The sequence below is a fragment of the Aphelocoma coerulescens genome, chromosome 4A (assembly GCF_041296385.1).
Source record: "Aphelocoma coerulescens isolate FSJ_1873_10779 chromosome 4A, UR_Acoe_1.0, whole genome shotgun sequence".
In the NCBI taxonomy this organism is placed as follows: Eukaryota; Metazoa; Chordata; class Aves; order Passeriformes; family Corvidae; genus Aphelocoma; species Aphelocoma coerulescens.
In genome coordinates this window covers 5,424,417-5,443,033 of record NC_091018.1, presented here as the reverse complement: position 1 = coordinate 5,443,033, position 18,617 = coordinate 5,424,417, and positions in this window count along the sequence as shown.

The following is an 18,617-nucleotide window of genomic DNA, read 5'->3' as shown; positions in this document are numbered from 1 at the left end:
ACCAAGAAACCAGTGAAAAATCAATTTTCATACTTCCTAGCTTTAGCATGTTGGGAATAAGTCAAGCTCTACTCTCAAAGTCCCTGGAACACAGATTTAGGACAAATTAAAAAGTTTCCTGTATGGCCAATGCAATATTTGTACTCTCCAAACTGGCAGTTGATAAATGCTATGAATAATTTCTGGTATCTTAATCTAATGTAATTACTTCATGCTTAAACAAATTGACTTTATCTTCCAATTACCTAACACCTTTATTTGAAAAACAAGACAGAAATAAAACTAGAATAAAACACAAATAGACCCTTGCTTTTTATCAAGACCAGTGGCTGTACATCCCAGCTGCCTCTCTGTCCATGTTCTGTTGCAAGGGGTGGACACACCTGGAAATATTGTGCTCAGAAAATAAAAAAGTTAAAGAATAGAAGAGTTTTTTTATATTTGTCTTCACTCAAATTCACAAAACTGGAACTTTCATAAGAGTTGTTATGGATTTCTTTTTAATGTGCATTTCTGTAGTGTTTGTGACAATAATCTGTCTTAACATGTTCAAAACTTATTTAAAATCTGCAGTGTCTGGAGGAAAGTAGTTCCAATATCATCAGACAATTTTACACAGCTGATGCTGGCAGTTCAGCCAGTACCAACTCCTTCCAAACACATCTCCTCCTGCAATAATCAGAGTGTGTTTTGTAGAATACCAGGTTGGGAAGACATAAGAAAACTCAGGGTTTTTTTCCATCTAGACATCATCAGGCTGTTTGACTGAATAAATATCAGAATACTCCATGGGTGATTTCCCCACTTCACCCCTAAAATGCTTTTTCACCTTAGTCCTGGCCCAGTTTTCTGTCAGGCTTTTGCCATATACTGATTGCAGTTAGGCCTGGAAATCTCAAGCCATCTAAAGAAGTCATATCACTTCTTCTTTTGAATTCTGCAATATTTCTGCTTTTCTTTACTATTAGAATACTCTGGGGTTAATTTACTGGTATTTATTCTGAAATCGTCTTTATCACCTTGGCAGGCAAGAGATTATCCCCGGATGCTTAATTATCTTTTCAATCCTTCTGGTGTCTGTAAAGTTAAAGCAACACTGCTTAAAAGAAAAATGACAAATACATGGAGCAAGTTGTCTTAGAGATGGGAGAAATTTGGCCAAAAAAAAAAAAAAAAGAAAGAACTGGAATGCGGTGGTGGCTGTGATTCTGTTACCTTTACCCACAGAGAACAGAACTGTTTTTCTTAGAAGTGCCACTAAAGCCCAACGCCTCCCTTTTAGCAGTAGTGATGACATAAGGAGCCCAGACAGTCTAAGAATATTAAAGACCAGGCTTTGGAAGGTGAGGTTGTACCTTGTATTGCACCAGGCAGTGACTCAGCAGATAATCCCACTGGAAGCTCTTTTTTGAGCAATCCTGAATTAATTTTTAACATGTAGGAGTTTTTTAACTCTTCTCATACACTTTTAAAAAACTCCAGCCTTAAGATGTGTTCACATTTATTCTATCTCCTCTTTTTTTTATGCCAGGAGAACCCTTCCTTACCTTCTGGGAACAATGGGATGTTCTGTTTATCCTAGTTTTTGAAGTATTCTCACACTTGGAAGTAGAAGGTGCTGTGTGTGTGCATAATCCCGACTCGTGTATCTTGTCCTGGCTCAAACAGAGCTGGGAGGAGGAGGAGGCTGCAGGCTGGCAGGACATGTGAGCACATGTTCTGCATTTCAATGGTCACTCACAGCTCCTTAAACCTGATTAAGTGTTTTGTTAGACCTAAATCCATGCACAGAGTTCAGCACTGAAGTGTAAATTCACTTAGCTGAGTTTCACACCCTCACTGGCACTGCAGGAGCTCACAGGGACAAGGACTCCCAGAGCTCCAACCTGGACTCAAGGTGTAAAGAAACAGTAATTAATACAAGTAATAATTAACAGTTTTAAGTATACACTTTATCCAGCAGTTGGGTTTTTTATGAGCAGTGTAATTACTGACAGAAGTGCCATTAAAGTGAACAAGTGTGTCAAGCAGGGCTGTTAAAAATGAAAGAGAAATGACAAACTCTCTCCAAAAGACCTTCTCCCAGTTTGACATTTTATATTTATCTAGATGTCTGAAATTCTGCTTTTTGCCTCCAGTCCTTTCCCAGCTCTCTTGCTAAGCATTCCTCCTTCACCACCTCCTCCTGTTTTCCCTCACTCTCTAGTTCTGGTATTCCATCTCCATTCCTTCCCTAATCAGTGACCTGGGACCTCTTTTACCTTTCTACCTTTTTCCTAAGGCTGTTGATACTGAATCCATCTGGATTTCAGACCACAAAACTGCAAAACTGGGAGCTGCCAGTGTAAACGTTTGCAGAGGAAAGTTTTCCCACCAAATTTGGGCCCTTGAGTGGGGATCTGTGTGTCTGGAGAGGAAATGCTCCTCTGCCTTCCCCTGCTGCCTGGCAGGCTTTTCTCCACTGCAGCAGTGTTAGATTAGGATCTGTGGCAAAGAAAACACACATTACTCACTTCTACTGATGCCTTGTTACAAAACGCTACAACAGGAATGTTGGTTACGTGGAAAGTTGCCTATTTCCATGCAGGGAGAAGTCAGGAGTCCCTTTTCTCTGCAGTGTCCAGCTGTGGGAGGGATGAGAAGAGGGAGCCTGAAGAACAGAGATCCTGTTGATGTGGTCAGGTCAGTGTTGAGGAGACCTCGCTTCCCACACAGCTATTGCCTCACAGAGCAGAATTCCACAAGAAATTCCAGTCCTCTGGAACATCTGCCAAGTGAGCAGCACGCCCAGAGCGATCAGCAGCCCCAGAGAATGGAAGGGCCAAATGCGCCTGTGGTGTAACTGCAGTGAGGCAAGCAGAGATCTGTCAGGAACCCAGAGTCCTGGCAGGTCTGTAACAACATTGCCACACTCTGCTGCTGGAGGAAACCCAACAATCGCTCAAAGCTCAAAGTGTCTTCTGCTGAACTGGCCAAAAAGACAGTTTTGGACAGAGATTCGTGTTTGCCTTGGCACTGAGGGGTGGCATCCGGGATTCCCCCATTTTCCTTTCAGGCAGGCTTACCCCCAAACCCACTCCAGGAGTTCTCCCTCTGGCCAGGCGGGCTGGCAGAGGCTCAGCTCTTCCTGGGGCTGTCATAGGGGAGGACCCCCAGACCGGGTTTGTTTTTGTTTGAATGGGGGCTGTTACCTGTTGGACACCCTAAACGGGCAAGTGCTGAAGAAAACCCGCCCCTTCATCCTTGGCATTCTTCCTGTCTGCTCATCCCTACTTGAGCAGGAACTTCAGTGGCCCTGCCATCCTGCTGGAATGCTGCACATCAGGAGAGCCCACACCTCCACATGCAGCCTCCTCTCAAACAGCCCAGGCTTGGCTCTGCTGGGACCAAGTCATGTTTGAGCTCAGTTTAGTGATGAGTGTGGACGTGGGGATGTCTTGTTTGGCTGTGCTGTCCAAAACACGATGCTGTCCCTGCCCTGGGCCGGGTGAGGATGTTCCCAGATGCACAGGGCTGTGCTGGCAGAGGTCCCCAGTGCCCTGGCAGAACTCTGCAGTGACTGGTGAAGCTTGTTCAGCTTGTTCCCTGTGGGTTTGCTCTGCCCCTGTCGATAGGGCTGTGCACACAAGGACAGCTCTTTCCTGCCTTAATGGAAGTAGTACCTATAGAGTTGGTGCTCCTGGGCTTGGAAAGGTTTGCTGGGAGCTCACACATGAATTTAACATCCATTAAGTCTTCCAGTGAGTCACAGGATCATTAAGGTTGAAAAGACCTCCAAGATCATCAAGCCCAACCTTTGACCGAGCACCATCATGTCAAATAGACAATAGCACTGAGTGCCACGTACAGTCATTTCTTGAAGACCTCCAGGGATGGGGACTTCACCACCTCCCTGTGCAGCCCCTTCCAATGCCTGACCACCCTTTCCATGAAGAAATTCCTCCTGATATCCATTCCTCCTGATGTCCAACCTGACACAGCTTGAGGCTGTTCCTCTTGTCCTGTCCCTGTTCCCTGGGAGCAGAGCCCGATCCCCCCCCCCCCCCCCAGCTGCCCCCTCCTGTCAGGGAGTTGTGGAGAGTGAGGAGGTCCCTTCTGAGCCTCCTTTGCTCCAGGCTGAGCCCCCTTTCCAGCTCCCTCAGCTGCTCCTGGTGCTCCAGCCCCTTCCCCAGCTCTGTTGCCCAAAGATGCAGGTCTGGGAACAGCCAAAGAAAGGAGAGCCCTGCCTCAGTCTTTTTACATCCGTGTGTGTTCTGTGCACACCACCTGCATATGGAGCAGCTCCATCTGTTAATATGACATTAATGAAGGATTTATGGCCAGACCACATTCCAGCTGGAGAATTTCCTTATGTACAAGATGCTGTAATTAGGCACCACTAAGAGGCTGTAGAAGGTTTTGGAGCAGGGGTGAAAAAACCTTCTGAAACCAGAAGGTTTTTGGTCACAGGTGAATCTTTCAAGGACTTTAGCAGAGCTCTGTGCACCATCCAGAACTGAATCCAAACTGGGATTGGGAGTATCCAGTGAGTAAAAAAGGAATAATTCAATTATAGAGATGCCTTTTCTACAAACTTCATTAACACTGACAGAAATCAACCCTGGACTGTGACTAAGAACATGTTACCAATTTTTGTAGCCAGCTTTTACCTGAAGAAATAATACAAACTGTAAAAATAAGAATTACTGATGGAAAATGAAGCTGCCTTCACCCTCATCTACTCCTGTGGGTGCTTTTTATTTAGAATACAGGTGTCCCTTTTCATCTGCGCAGAGCCTGTCAAAAATAGCAATCCTGCCGAACACCTGTGCTAACAGAGCTGGAGTACAAATCTTGTCAGTTAAAGAGATTTATGGGGGTTTTTGTGAAGCTGTGCAGGTTTTCTGTTGAGCAGCAGAGGTGGCAGTGGTCTCCTGTGCTGATGTTTATCTGTCAGCCGAGGTCTGCCAGCTCCGAGAGGCAAAGCCTCAGCAGAGTGGTGTCTGCTGCTGGGGACGGGGCCAGCTGGGGGGGTGACACTGCCAAGCCTGGCCCGTGCTTCCTCTTCTCAATGCAGAGAGCAGGAAGCCTCTGATCTGAGCCACGAGCTTCCTCTGTGCAGCGCAGGCAGGAACAGACGTGGTCACACACACGCACAGGCACAGCACAGCCTTACTGAAACCAGGTTTAATCCACGTATGAAATACTGTGTTGAAACAGACCTTAAGAAACACGTTAAAAGTTTTTATGTCCTACTTTGGAGAAGACGCCTTTTAATTTGAAGGAAAAGCAAAACTACTGCCCACACCATTGTTCCAGAGCACAGGTTTCAGTGCAGGAGGTGTTGTCTGTTCACAGCACAGATACCAACGCATGGTACGGGAAATAACCTGTGGTTCTTTCGTTTCCTGTTCCAAAAAATCTCTTCACAGTGAGGAGACACCTGGTGATGTTACAAGGCTTTGATGGGACCCGTGCTGCTGTATTTGAATGTGTTGACTCTCCAGCAGACAGCAGAGCAAACAGCATTTGTATTTTGAAGGGTTGGAATGAAGAAATCCCCCCAAAATCAGTGGTTTTCTTCTATTGCATTTTAGTATGAAACCTCCCAGTTCAAAAGAAAGTTCAAGGAAAGCAATTGAGGGCATATTGAAATCTTCCCAAGTGAACATTAAAGACATGCATTGGCCTGAATTTAAGATCACAGAAACATGGAAGAGAATGTTGGAAGAGAATTCTTTTGGTTTTTAGCCCAACCTCCCACTCAAAGCAGAACCATCACCAGCATTAGATTTGGTTTTGTGCAGCTGAATCTTGGAAAACACCACGGATGGAGACTCCCCAGCCTCCCTGGGTAACCTCCTCCAGCACTACACTACCTTCCTACTGGCTTTTTTTCCCTGAGGTCCAATCTGTGTCTCCCAAGCCACAATTTGTGTCCATGTTCACTCTTTGGCCTCCTCTTCTTCAGGGAACAATGGTTAAATAAAATGTTTTGAGCCTCTGGTTTATATAATTAATATTTAAAAATTAAAAATCAACTGTATGATGGACTGATGGGAATAGTCACACCCACAGCCCTATGTTCCATTCCTAAAGAACCTTCCAGTTTCCAGTGTAGTGGAGGAAATCGTGTTCCCACTGCCCCATTTCTAACCCCTGGCTGTTCCCCTGCCACTCAACTGAGGGTACAGGATGAAGGGTTCCCAGCAATGTGACCTTTTGGCCAAGTAAACAAATCCCTGTTTTCTGCAATTTAGAAATTACTTTAAAATTTGGCAGCTCTTTTGAAGTGTCCATCATTTCCACACTCAGAGCTGTTTCTTCAAGGTGGCAACACAGCCATCCCAAAGGAAGAACCATGCCAAGGGGCAGGAGGAAGTGTTTACTTCCACTTCTCCAGGGATTGCATCAGAGATACAGTTCTAGGCAGTTCTGGTGCAATGTTTGGGTAAACCAGAACTAAATTATGGCCCAGCTTTGATAACCTCAAATGGCCCATGTGAGAGTAATCTCAGAATCCTTGTGCTGGGAATTCCCACAGGATCATTTTCCCTAAAGACTCTTTACAGACTCTCCTCTTGGGATTTCTGATATTTCCAGAGAAATTAGAGCTGCTTCCACTGCTGCCTTTGCTGCCGTGTGAAGTGGGATCCTCATCCTTGTCAGGCTCAGCAGGAAAATGAGTTCAGTCTCAGCACTGCCTGAGTGCCCCCTGGGGCTGCCAGGGGAACAATGACCTTATTTCTGGGTTATTTTCTCCTCCTTCTTCCCAGGTGGATATTCCCATTAGTGAAGGACATGACCTCCCCTGCCGTGTCCCCCTTACTCGGTGTCACACTGGAGGCCTGGAGATGGGGCCATCTTGAATCCAAATTTAACCATTCTCCTAAAATTCACCTGCTTGCAGTCAGCAGAGTTGGATGGTGTTTTCTGATAGGAAAAGATGCCACAGAAATTAATACAGCCTTAGCAGTTCTTCCACTTAAATCCTGTATTCCTACAGGGAATAATAAATACACAGTAAGATATATCCTTGGAACTGCCTGCTTCAGTTTCTTGGATGAGCTGCTTTCTTGCCTTAATTAGCAGAGCTGGGTCCTGTTCCTTTCAAGACTTATTGAAAATTAATCTCAGCTGAGGCAGTTTCTCTTCAATTCCTGCATGAGAGGCCAATGTGCATCCCCAGTCCTGGTTTCCAGCACGGATACGTTGGAATTGGTCATTCCACTACACTGTTCTTTCCTAATGAAGTGGCTCCCTGGGTTTTAATTAGTCTGGACAGCGAGACAGGAGGGATTGGAAGGTGGTGGGCAAGGGATGGAGCTGGGGAGACAAGGAAAACAAGAGGTATGAGAGGGAAAGAGGTGCGGGGCAGTGCTGGGAAAAGACAGAAGGAAGTATTGCCATGATTTAAAATCCAGTGTTCCTTAAAAATATTCTACCCTTTGGAGTACTCTGGAGAGCTTAGAGCTCCTTCCAATGCCTAAATAGGCTCCAAGACAGCTGGAGAGGGACTTTGGACAAGCAATGGAGGGACAGGACACAGGGAATGGCTTCCACTGCCAGAGAGCAGGGATGGGTGGGATATTGGGAAAGAAGTGTTCCCTGTGAGGGTGGAGAGGCCCTGGCACGGGTTGCCCAGAGAAGCTGCCCCATCCCTGGAAGTGTCCAAGGCCAGGCTGGGTGGAGTTTTGAACAGCCATTCCATGATTCCATGATTCAGAGATCCATTCTGGGCAAGTCACTGCAGCCATGAGGGAGCCCTGGTCTGAGGGCAGTTCCACAGCTCTGTTTATTCTCAGGAAGTGTGTGCTCTCCAGCTGAGCACATCCCTGTCTCCTTGCGTTCCTGTCTGTCTGAGGAACACTGACATTTTCAATTAGAAAACAGAAAAAAGGAGCAAAATCTTTTGCCATGCCTGGAAGTGAAGGTTTGGGCACAGCAAGTCACAGTTTACAATTTCTTTTTGTTTTTAAAGAAGCTGGTACAAGAAAGCCCACGAAAGGGTGTGGGCCTTTTATCTGCAGAAGGCAAAGCCCTCTCCAAGGGTGGGGTTCTCAAGAGAGGGATTGCTCAGCCCTGGAGCTGCCGAGGGCTGGAGAGGCTGCAGGAAGCCTGCCTGATCCTGCCTGTCCATGTGCTTCCCAGCCTCAGCAGGCTCCTGGACTTGTGCTCTTGGCTAGGGATAGTCAGGGACTGGGGAATATTCCACACAAAATCCTGGCCAGGAAAACAGCAGCAGTCTGGACTGCTGGAAAGATGTGGGCAGCTCCAGAGCGCTGGGAAGCTTGGAGTGCTGACATCCAGGGTCAGGCTGACCCTGGCAGTGGATGTGCTGATCCAACCTCTCATTCCCTCTGCTCAGACTGCATTTCAGGCCTTTGCTGCTCCCCTCTGATCTAGAGATAATCCCACACTGGTTTGGATTCAAGGGGACCTTACAGAGCATCTCATCCTCCCCCTTGCCACCAGCAGGGACACCTTCCCCTATCCCAAGCTGCTCCAAGCCCCATCCAACCTCGCCTTAGACACTGCCAGGGATCCAGGGGCAGCCACAGCTGCTCTGGGCACCCTGTGCCAGGGCCTCACACCCTCACAGGGAACAATTTCCTCCTAATATTCAATTTAATGTGATCCCAAGGGTGAAATTCAGCAGAGACACTCTTGATCCATGAGCAGGACCATTCCTTTGGGATCCATGAACCAAAGGAGACAGAAGGCCAGAGGGATGGGGATGCCAAGAAATCTTCTTGCAGGAATGATGCCTAAATCCACCCATTTGTGTTGTTTTTCCTGTAAACCCCCTTTCAGAGAATTCTCTAGAAGAGAATTCTCTAGAGCTCAGATGCCCTCATCAAAAAATCCAAACCTCACTTCTTTTCCCAGTTTTTCCAGAATAATTTCAACTAGAAAATGAAAACAACCCTCCAGGAAAGTACTGTGTGAAACAAAAAGGCCAGAGGGAAGTGAAATCAGGAGAGAGATGAAATTTGTACAACTCAGGCTTTATATTTTGGGGAAGTGCTTGTTGGCAAGGGGCAGGGAGGAAGATCTTGCTGCGAGGGCTGACTCAAATTCTGCTGCTGATATCGAATCCTGGAACTCAGTGCAACATTTTCATGGATCATTTTCCACTGCACTTCAGAAATAACTGTGGCTTACATAATTAGGGGATTTTGCAGAAGTAAATGTGAACCAAGAGATGAATAAGGAGAAGAAAAGGCTGTGACTTCCCAAATATCCTTCTTTTGTCCCCATTCATGCCTCAGCTTTCCCACAAAGTGCCCTTTCTTCTCCATCTCCTCCCTCCCAGGTAATATCACCTGGTTTGGAGCATGAATTCTTATGACAGAAGAAAAGCTGCATTGTTCAATGTCTTCCTCCTCTGAGTTATGCCAATGGCACCTATTTTGACAGAGTCTTCGTAGTTTCCTCATATCTGACTAATTAGAGCTGATGAAAACCATGATTCATTAAAAAAACACAGATAATCATCTGAGCAAATCCAAACTCCGTCTTCAAATGAGGCTGAATGGTCTTAAATACCCATCAAACCTCAAAGAAATGATTTAATCTCAAGGCTCCATCTTGTGGCAAAGTAAAGCAAAGTCATGATTGGGAAATTAATATTTGTTCTTCCTGAATATTTGTTTTTCCTTAATATTTGTTCTTCCTTAATTTCCCCCGCTTCTTCTTTAATAACCTCATGGATGTGTTTGCTCATGTACAGGAAAAGTTTAATTTAATGCCCTTGAAAACCTAGAGCAGCACTCAGAGCTGTGGTAATTCTGAAATATCCCGAGTTTCCCAAATTTCTGAGTGTCCATGTCCAGTATGATCGTGCTTGGGTGTATTTGTATTAAAGATCTCTTGTAAAAGGGTAGAGTTTGGCATTCATTTTTGTCTGGAATCTCTCATGGAGCTTCTTTAACTCCTTCATTCCAAATTGCACCAATGGTGCAAAGCAGAGAAAAAGTGTTATAATTACAGGAAAGATTTTTCATCAGCTAGAAATTCTGATTGAAAAGATGCTTTACAAGGGGCAAGGGTTTACCTGGTGTTTGATCAGGTGATTAAAAAACCATAGAATCATTAAGGTTGGAAAAGACTTCCAAGATCATCAAGTCCAACCTTCAATCAAATCCCACCACTAAACCCCATCACCAAGGGCCACATCTGCTTGATTTTTGAACTCTTCCAAGGATGGGGACTCCACCACCTCCCTGGGCAGCACTTCCTGTGCCTGACCATTCTTCCAGGGAGAAAATTTTTCCTGCTGTCCAACCTGAGCCTCCCCTGGCACAGTTTGAGGCCGTTTCCTCTCCTCCTGTCCCTGTTCCCTGGGAGCAGAGCCCGACCCCCCCGGCTGCCCCCTCCTGTCAGGGACTTGTGCAGAGCCACAAGGTCCCCCCTGAGCCTCCTTTGCTCCAGGCTGAGCCCCTTTCCCAGCTCCCTCAGCCTCTCCTGGGGCTCCAGCCCCTTCCCCAGCTCCATTCCCTTCTCTGAACACACTCCAGCCCCTGAAATCCTCTGTCCCCAAGGCCATGTCCCTCACCCTGGAGTGGGACAGGCAGCCCTGGCCTGGCCAGATAAAGCCCTTCCACCCGGGGCTGGGCAGGAAGGGGAGCAGCTGCTCCTTATCTGCCTTCCTGCAGCTCCCCCAGTGCGTCAGCTTTTTTTTTATTATATTGATAAATATAAAGCTGTTTTTTAGCAAGCAGGAGCTGGCAAGCTTCCAGGAGGGTGTCCTGGGCAGGAGAGACAGCACCCGTGGGTGCTTCCTGCCTGCTCATCCACCTTATCCCGCCAGGGATCTCTGGAAGCGCCAGGTGAAGGGAGCAGCTCCTGGGTTGGGCTGTTGCAGCTGGTAGTTTTATCCTGGGACATTTTTTACAAGGGCAAGGAATGACAGGATGGGGGGAATGGCTTCACACTGACAAAGTTCAGAGTTAGGTGGGATTTTGGGAAGGAATCCTTCCTTGTGAGAGTGGGGAGGCCCTGGCACAGGGTGCCCAGAGCAGCTGTGGCTGCCCCTGGATCCCTGGCAGTGTCCAAGGCCAGGTTGGACACTGGGGCTTGGAGCAGCCTGGGATAGGGAAGGTGTGGAATGAGATGATCTTTAAGGTCCTTTCCAACCCAAACCCTCCTATGGTTCCATGATTCTATGAAAATGATTGTTTCTCTTTAGTGTCCCAGGGAGCAAGGCATCTCCCAAAAAATTTCTCAGGTCCCCATGTTGGGTATCTCACTGATAACAGCTCCCAGGCTGCTTATCAGTGGAGTGCCAACATTCCTGCCTTCCTGTGCCCACCTGAACTGGTGTCTGTGAGGGCTTTTGCCTTTGCTAAACACGTGGAGAACAATTGCCATTTGAGGGGGGTAATTGGAGTGCTCCAGAAGCATTTAACAATTGGAATATCATTCTGCTCCATGGCTTTTTATTTCTTCCTGTTCCAGCTACAATGTCATTCCCTAATGAATGCAGCATGGGCCGGGATTAGGTTTAAAGAAGTATTTTCCTGTTGCTGTTCCCTACATGTTGGTCGCACCCTTAATGATCTTCCTAGGAAATATTTACTTTGAGGACTTTGCTTCTAAGTTCTCCAAGTGATCAAAACCAGGCAAGGCATGGCTTGCTCTCCTATGACTTCAGTTTTTCCTGGAAAGAAACGGGAACAAAAAAAATTCTTATTTCCAAAATTAATGCGAATCAGCTTGAAAATCATCTTGTCCCAATAAATGAACACTCATTTCTTTCTCGGGCAGGCTGATATTGGCTATTAAGGGGAGAGAAACTCTGGGAAGAATGAGCACTTGTTGGCAGGATGGGCCTTCTGTGAGTGGCCCCAGTGAGAAATCCCAGCCAGGGGTGCCAGGATCGCTCTGGAGCTGAAGTTTGGGAGGCAGTTTGGGGAAATCAGCAGCCCAGAGGTTGCTGACCGGGATACTGCCACGTCCAGTCCTTCCTTGGACACTCCACCACCTCCCTGGGCAGCCTCTTGCAATGCTTGACCGCCCTTTCCATGGAGAAATTCCTCCTGATGTTCCAGAGGATGCTGCACTGAGCCTTTCAAGAGATCCCTCTGCTCTTTGCAATATATTTGCAGTTTAATTCTGTCTGATTGTCAATAAACCCACAGGACATAATTACACCCCCAAATTCCCCAGACTTGAAAGCCTGACTGTCCCTCCCTTGTTCTCCACGAGCTGTAACTCAATGCAAACCCCTCTGTCTCTCTCCATTTTCCAGTTCTTTCATTCATTCCTGCTGAGTAATTAAAAATGGCTTCTAAATAAACAGCGGGGATGATTTCCGAAATGTTCTGTATTTCCTTGCAGGGCTGGGACTTCTGTCATTGGCCCACTTAAGTAGTTTTGAAAGATTGTATACAGGTTCTTTTTACAATGTATTTGAAGTTTGTAATCCTGCTTAAACACACAAAAATAGGAAGGATTAACAAACTGCCACGCTGAGGCCAAAAGAAGACAGAGCTAAAAGCAATCAAGGAGCAGCCTATCAGATCCATGAAATAAATTGGGGGAAAAGTGGAAAACTGTCAACAAAAATAATATGTTATGGATCCTCAAGCCTTTGTGTTTATGCTAGAGGAAGCCTAAAATAATCTGTGGTTTCTGATGCTTGATTTAGTTTTCCACAAGCCTAATTAACACCAGATTAAGTTTGCTGCCACTATAGGTTATTGCTTAGACTGACAAATCCTGGCTGTTTATTTGTTTCCTAAGAAAATGACTGGAGGCAATAACAGCATGACACAGTCAATAAGGGTGAAAACAATGCTGTAATATTCATTTTTAGAAACTTCATCTTCAGGAGAAACCCCCTTGACTTTCCGTATTAAATTCTGGCCCCAGAGTTTTTACAAAGGGAAAAATCCCATTGATTGATTGTCCCCTTGATTTAAGACACAGCCCTGTGAATTTAAGCTAAAAACTATGGATTTGCTGCAGTAGATGGGTTTTTCCAGATGTTTCAAGCAACCCACGTGCTCAGGGCCCTGGCCAGGTGCAGGCCAGGGGCTCATGGAATGGAACTGAACAAGGCAGAGACTTAGAAAGAGAAAATCCCTCTGTTGGAATCGACCCCTAGTGTGGGTTATTTCTATGGAAAATATCCCAGAGTGGCATCAGCCGTTCTGAGACCCCGTCAGTACAAATGTCACGACATCAGGATTGAACCTGATACCCAGAAACAGGGATAGGACACAGGGATAGAAACAGGGAAGGGCTGTCCATTGTCAGAGAGCTGGGTTAGATGGGATATTGGGGAGAAACTCCTGCCTGAGAGGGTGGGGAGGCCCTGGCACAGGGTGCCCAGAGAAGCTGTGGCTGCCCCTGGATCCCTGGAAGTGTCCAAAGCCAGGTTGGAAAACTTGGAGCAACCTGGTCTGGTGGCCCTCTGATGCTTTTGGGGGCTGCACTGGGCTCCTGGCCGACCCTCATCCTCCAAAGCAATCATCCAGGCTGAGGGAACAGATTCTCTTGGGATGACTGAAATGTGGACATGGACATGGATGAACAAGTCAGAAAAATATAGATTTTCCTGCAAGGCAGAGCCAGCACAGCCACTGAGTTTTCATCCTTGAATCTTCATTTCCCTCCAAAGCAAAGCCCTAAATCCCCTTGTCTTGGTGCTGACCTGAACCCGGATTATTTCTGGGAAGGCTGAACAGAGGATGTGCCTGTTCAGTGGCACAGCTGGGAGAGAAGCAGAAATTCCAGAGCCAGCCCAAATGTCTGATGATAAGGGGCAAATATCAGCACTTGTGGCTTCCTGCTCTTTTGTGCTCTCCCAAAAACCCCTGACAGCAGCGGCTCATGGAGTGTGGCCCTGGCTGAGAGGAGCCCACCCACGGGACAGCTCCCACCTTTCCTGCTGGCCAGGAGGTGTGGAGGTGTCACCTTGGATCATCCAAGGATTGTCAGGGGCTCACGGTCCTGCCTCGTGCCTGCTCAGAGTATCTCAGAGTTAGTGCTGTGTCAGAACTCACCTTTTAAAGGACTTTTTTGCAGCAGACCCCCCCCTTCCATATTTCTGTGCCAAACTGATTTGTGCCCGGGGCAGCCCCAGGCTCCCTCTGGTGCCACCGTCCTGCCCCAGCCACCTGAGCAGAAAAGGACCGGACTTACAGGAAAAGGATGAAAAGTTCTCTTTTCTTCTAACATTTATCTAGAAACCTCCCTGAAAAAGCCCTCGCTGTGTTTAAGGTGCACTTGGGGAGCAGTTTTCCAGTGCTGCAGTTCATCATGCCCCGAAATATTGTTAATTTCGGTGTTTAGTGAGTCCGGCAGGCCCGGGCTGTGGAGCCATTTGGATTCAATCACGCACTTCCATCGCTCCTCAGCCCGGATTCCTCGACCAACTGCGCGAGGATTTATCGTTTGCGAGCTGTAAGGGAATTACTCCGGGTAACCCAATCCCGGGAGAGGCCGGGCAGGAATGATGCCTTTCCAGGGCTGGGACTGGGGCTGCGCTGTGTCCACAGGTGCCTCCCTTTCCTGGAGGTTTAAATCACGCACAGTGCAACTTGCATTAAAAGAGGAGGGTGATTATTTAGGAATGGCTTTCCGAGGGAAATGAGCGATGTCCTGAGTGGGTGCTGCGGAGCTTTTCCCTCAAATATATGTCCTTGGAGGCTGCGTTTTCCTGCTCTTCGCCCTCCCCCTTGGCTCCTAAGCCGCTCTCCGTGGCCACGTCACAGCAATTCCCCTCCTTTCCAGCTGCTGCATCCCGGCCCGGAGCGGGAGCGCACGGCTCCTGCTGCTTCCCGGAGGCTGCGGCAGCTCTGGCACAGCTCAGAGGACACAGCAGCACCCAAATCCCACCAAAATCTGTGCTTTGGAAAGCCCGGCTCCTCCGGCTGCCTCTGCTGAATATGGAATGTTTTGGTTCAGCGGAGCCACAGAGTCAGAGGGGTTTCCCTGGATGCACCCGTGCGTTGTAAATCCCATCCCATCCCATCCCATCCCATCTGCCACGGAGGACAGGGCTGCTCGGGGCAGGGGCAGTCCCCATTTCCCCACTTTCTTTTATCTTTCCCCACTTCCTTTTATCTTTCCCCACTTCCTTTCCTTTTTCCCCGTTTCGCTTTCCCCATTTCCTTTTCCCCCTCTTCCTTTCTTTTTCCTTCACTTCTGTCTCCTCAATTCCTTTATTTTCCTGCTTTTCCCTTTCCCCATTTCCCTTCTTTTCCCCCTGCTTCCCTTTCCCTGCTTCCTGCCTTTCCCCCCGTTTCCCTTTCCCTTCTTTTCCCCCTGCTTCCCTTTCCCTGCTTCCTGTCTTTTTCCCCGTTTCCCTTTCCCCATTTTCCTTTCCCCATTTTCTTTTTCCCCACCTTCCTCTGCCCCCTTCCTTTCTTTTTCCCCTTTCCCCTTTTCCCTATCCCCATTTCCTTTCTTTCCCCCCCACTTCCCTTTCTTCGCTTCCCTTCCTTTCCCCCCATTTCTCTTTCCCCGCTTCCCTCTCCAGGGAGCCCTCCCTGCCGGGGCAGCGAGGTTGGAGCAGCTGATCCCAGGGTGGTCCCTTCCATGTGGCCGAGGTCGGGACGTGCCCCCGGGCTTCTCCCATCACCTCGGAGCCCCCCCGTGCTGTCACTTGTGCCAGGGCTTTGCCACGAGGTGGCTTTAAGATAAAGGGGATTTGAGGGATATTCGGCTAAATCCTAAATCCAGGTCAAAGTTCCTTCTTCTGCTAAGCCCCCTCAGTCTTATCCCTGGATCACGGTGCCTGAGAGAGGGATTCAGGTGCTCGTGAGCATCAGGAGGTCAGCGATGCCTCAGGTAAAACTGTGTTCCAGAGTGACGGATTTGATGGGATAACATCCCACAGAGACCGTTCCTACAGCTCTCCCAACCCAGTGTCACTTGTTCCCTGCCACCCATCCCACAGAATGATCCTTATGCTCAGCCCTGCTCCGTTAATTGCCATGGAAATTTGATAATTTCATCCTAAAGGAGAGTTGAGGAAAACTCAGGAAGAGCTCCGATTACTGAAAACTGGAAAAAATTAATCTTGATTAAAGCACTTCCCCCAGGAAAATCGGGACCTCCTGAACCCAGCCGAGGGCTGATTGCTCTCCGAGCTGGGATGTGCCCACTTTGTCCCAAACACCTTGGAAAAAGGAGGAAAATTCCCTCCAGAGGTGGAATTTAGTGGGCTCTTGGCTTCATCCTGCTCAGGGAAAGTGCCGAAAGAGGGATATTTCCCTCCCAAAGTGTGACGGGATGGTCCCATCAGCACCCGCCGGGCTTCCCAGGAGATAAAATCGGGGTGGGGCAGTGCCAACAGAAGGAGAAAAGAGGAGATGGACCCTGTTTGTTTGGCACTGTTGAGACAAGGAGGAAAAAGTCCTTTCCCAAAGCCAGCACAGGGTGGATTTGGTTGATCCTGGGGAGGGAAAGGAGGACTGGGATAGGAAGGGCTGAACCTGGAATTTGAATTGAAGACCAAACTGCTTCGCTTCTTTTATTTTCTTCTTATTTTCTCTTATTTCAATCCATTTTAATTTAATCAAATTTTTATTTTTACTTTATTTCCTTTTATTTCAACTTTTATTTCATTCGTTGGCTGATTACTTTTTATTTGAATTTCTTTTAATCTAACTTTTTTATTCAATTCGATTTTTAGTTTACTCAGTAACCTCTCCATGTGGATTTTGCTACTCAGCACCATGACTTGGTTCCTATTGAACATGCTCAAAGGAGAAGATAAAGCCCAGGTGCTGCCTATCCCAGGCAGCTCCCATTGTCCAGCTCATCCAGCACCTCTCCAGCTTGGATCCCTCTGGTTGCTTCCCACAGGACCATTTGTGGCGGAGCCAGGAGGGATTTAAGGCCATGCAAAGGTGTCACTGGTGGCCTTGGCCGTGCTGGGGACAGCTGGTGACACCACCACTGCCCTGGGAGCCTGTGCTGGGACAGGACAACCCTTTGAGGGGAGAAATTTTCCCTCATATCCAACTAAGCCTCCCCTGGCGCAACTTGAGGCCGTTTCCTCCTGTCTTTGATGTTACCTGGGAGGAGAGGCCAACACCCAGCAGGAGGTTGTGGAGATCCCGGCATCCCAGAATCCATGAGGTTGGAAAAGACCTCCAAGATTGAGTCTCCAGCCTGCTCAGAGCCCTGAGTGCCACATCCAGGAAATAAAATCCGTCCCCTCTTCACGTCCATGACGTGGCTGATGCTCCACACTTGGCCCTCGAGGTGTCCCATCCCTCTGGCACCTTCCCACCCTCATCCCACTGCTGCCACTCACCCTAAAGGACTCCAGGGGGGCCACGGCCGCTCCCCTGGACCTCATTATCCCATTGACAGCAGTCCATATCTCCCTGGCCAGGAATGTATTTACTCCTGGGCACATAAGAAATTCATTTCCCAAATTGAATTATCTGCCTCGGGAGATTGGGGGTTTTGATTGTGTCGCTGCACTTCGGAGAGCGACTGAAAATTGATAAAAGCCAGATGGGAAGCGGAAACAGTCATTTCATGACTCCTTAAACGTTTCACTTGGTTAACCCTTGGATTGCACCGGGCTTGGAGTGTGGAAGCAATTTGTTGGGGAGTTCTCGGGATGCAAAGTGGGCTGGGAGTGCTCACCAGGGAAAGGAGTCCCTGCAAGGGAGGAAAAAAGATTTAGGACAGAGATGTTTCCCCATGGGAGTTGTTCAGCCAGAAGGATTCCAAAAGAATGGGACAAAATCCCAGCTGAAGGGTGTTTGGGTCCAGGGAATATTCCCAAAGGTGTGGGATGAGCAGTAAATCCCTCAGGCAGCCCTGGATGTGGGGAAGGCAAAGCCCAGAGTGCAAATGCCCGGCAGAGGCCAGGAAGAGGAGTTTCTTTTCTTTGGGAGTGCTTCAATCAGCAGAAAATCAGGGAAGAGAGGAAACATGTGAGGGAGGAATGGTTTCCCAGGCTGCTGGTTCTTGGGAACGCAAGTCTGGCACTGTGGATTGTGCTGGGAAGACTCCCCAGCACCTGTGAATGGAGCAAACCCAGAGACTCACTGTATTCCTCTGATCTGCCCTTTAAATTAACCTTTTGTAGGATTTTTATATCATTTTTTTAGGATTATTTTCCACTGGAGTGTTTTCCCTGTACTCCCACGGACCACACATGGCACAAACTCCCAGCTCGGCCCAGCAGGACTCAGCACTAAACCCAAACCTTTCCAAAGTATCTGCCAGTGCAATTAAAACCCTCAAATTCCCTAATAATTAAGGAAGAACCCGACACAAGCAGCCCATCTTTGGGATCTGCAGCTGGAGCAGGGAGCGGATTCCGGGGCACATCTGCATCGAATCCCAACTCCGGCTCTGGGAGCAATAACCTCGCAGGTGCTGGGCTGGGATGTCTCCCTGCATCCCAAATCCTCGCCAGATCCTTTCCCTCCGTGAGAAGCCTCCGAAATTAAATTGCCTTTAATTGGTTTAGGGTTCTGCTCCTGCCGCTGTTGCATCTTGGAAGCTGGAAAAGGCTCCAGCCTGGAATTCTTTACGACCTCAGTTTCCACTTCATTCATACTTTCCAAGCTGGTTTCCTGTTTTCCTGTTGCCAAAAACACATTTCGGCAAAGGGGCAAATTATTTCATATTCCAAGTGTTGGAAACCATTGTTTCAG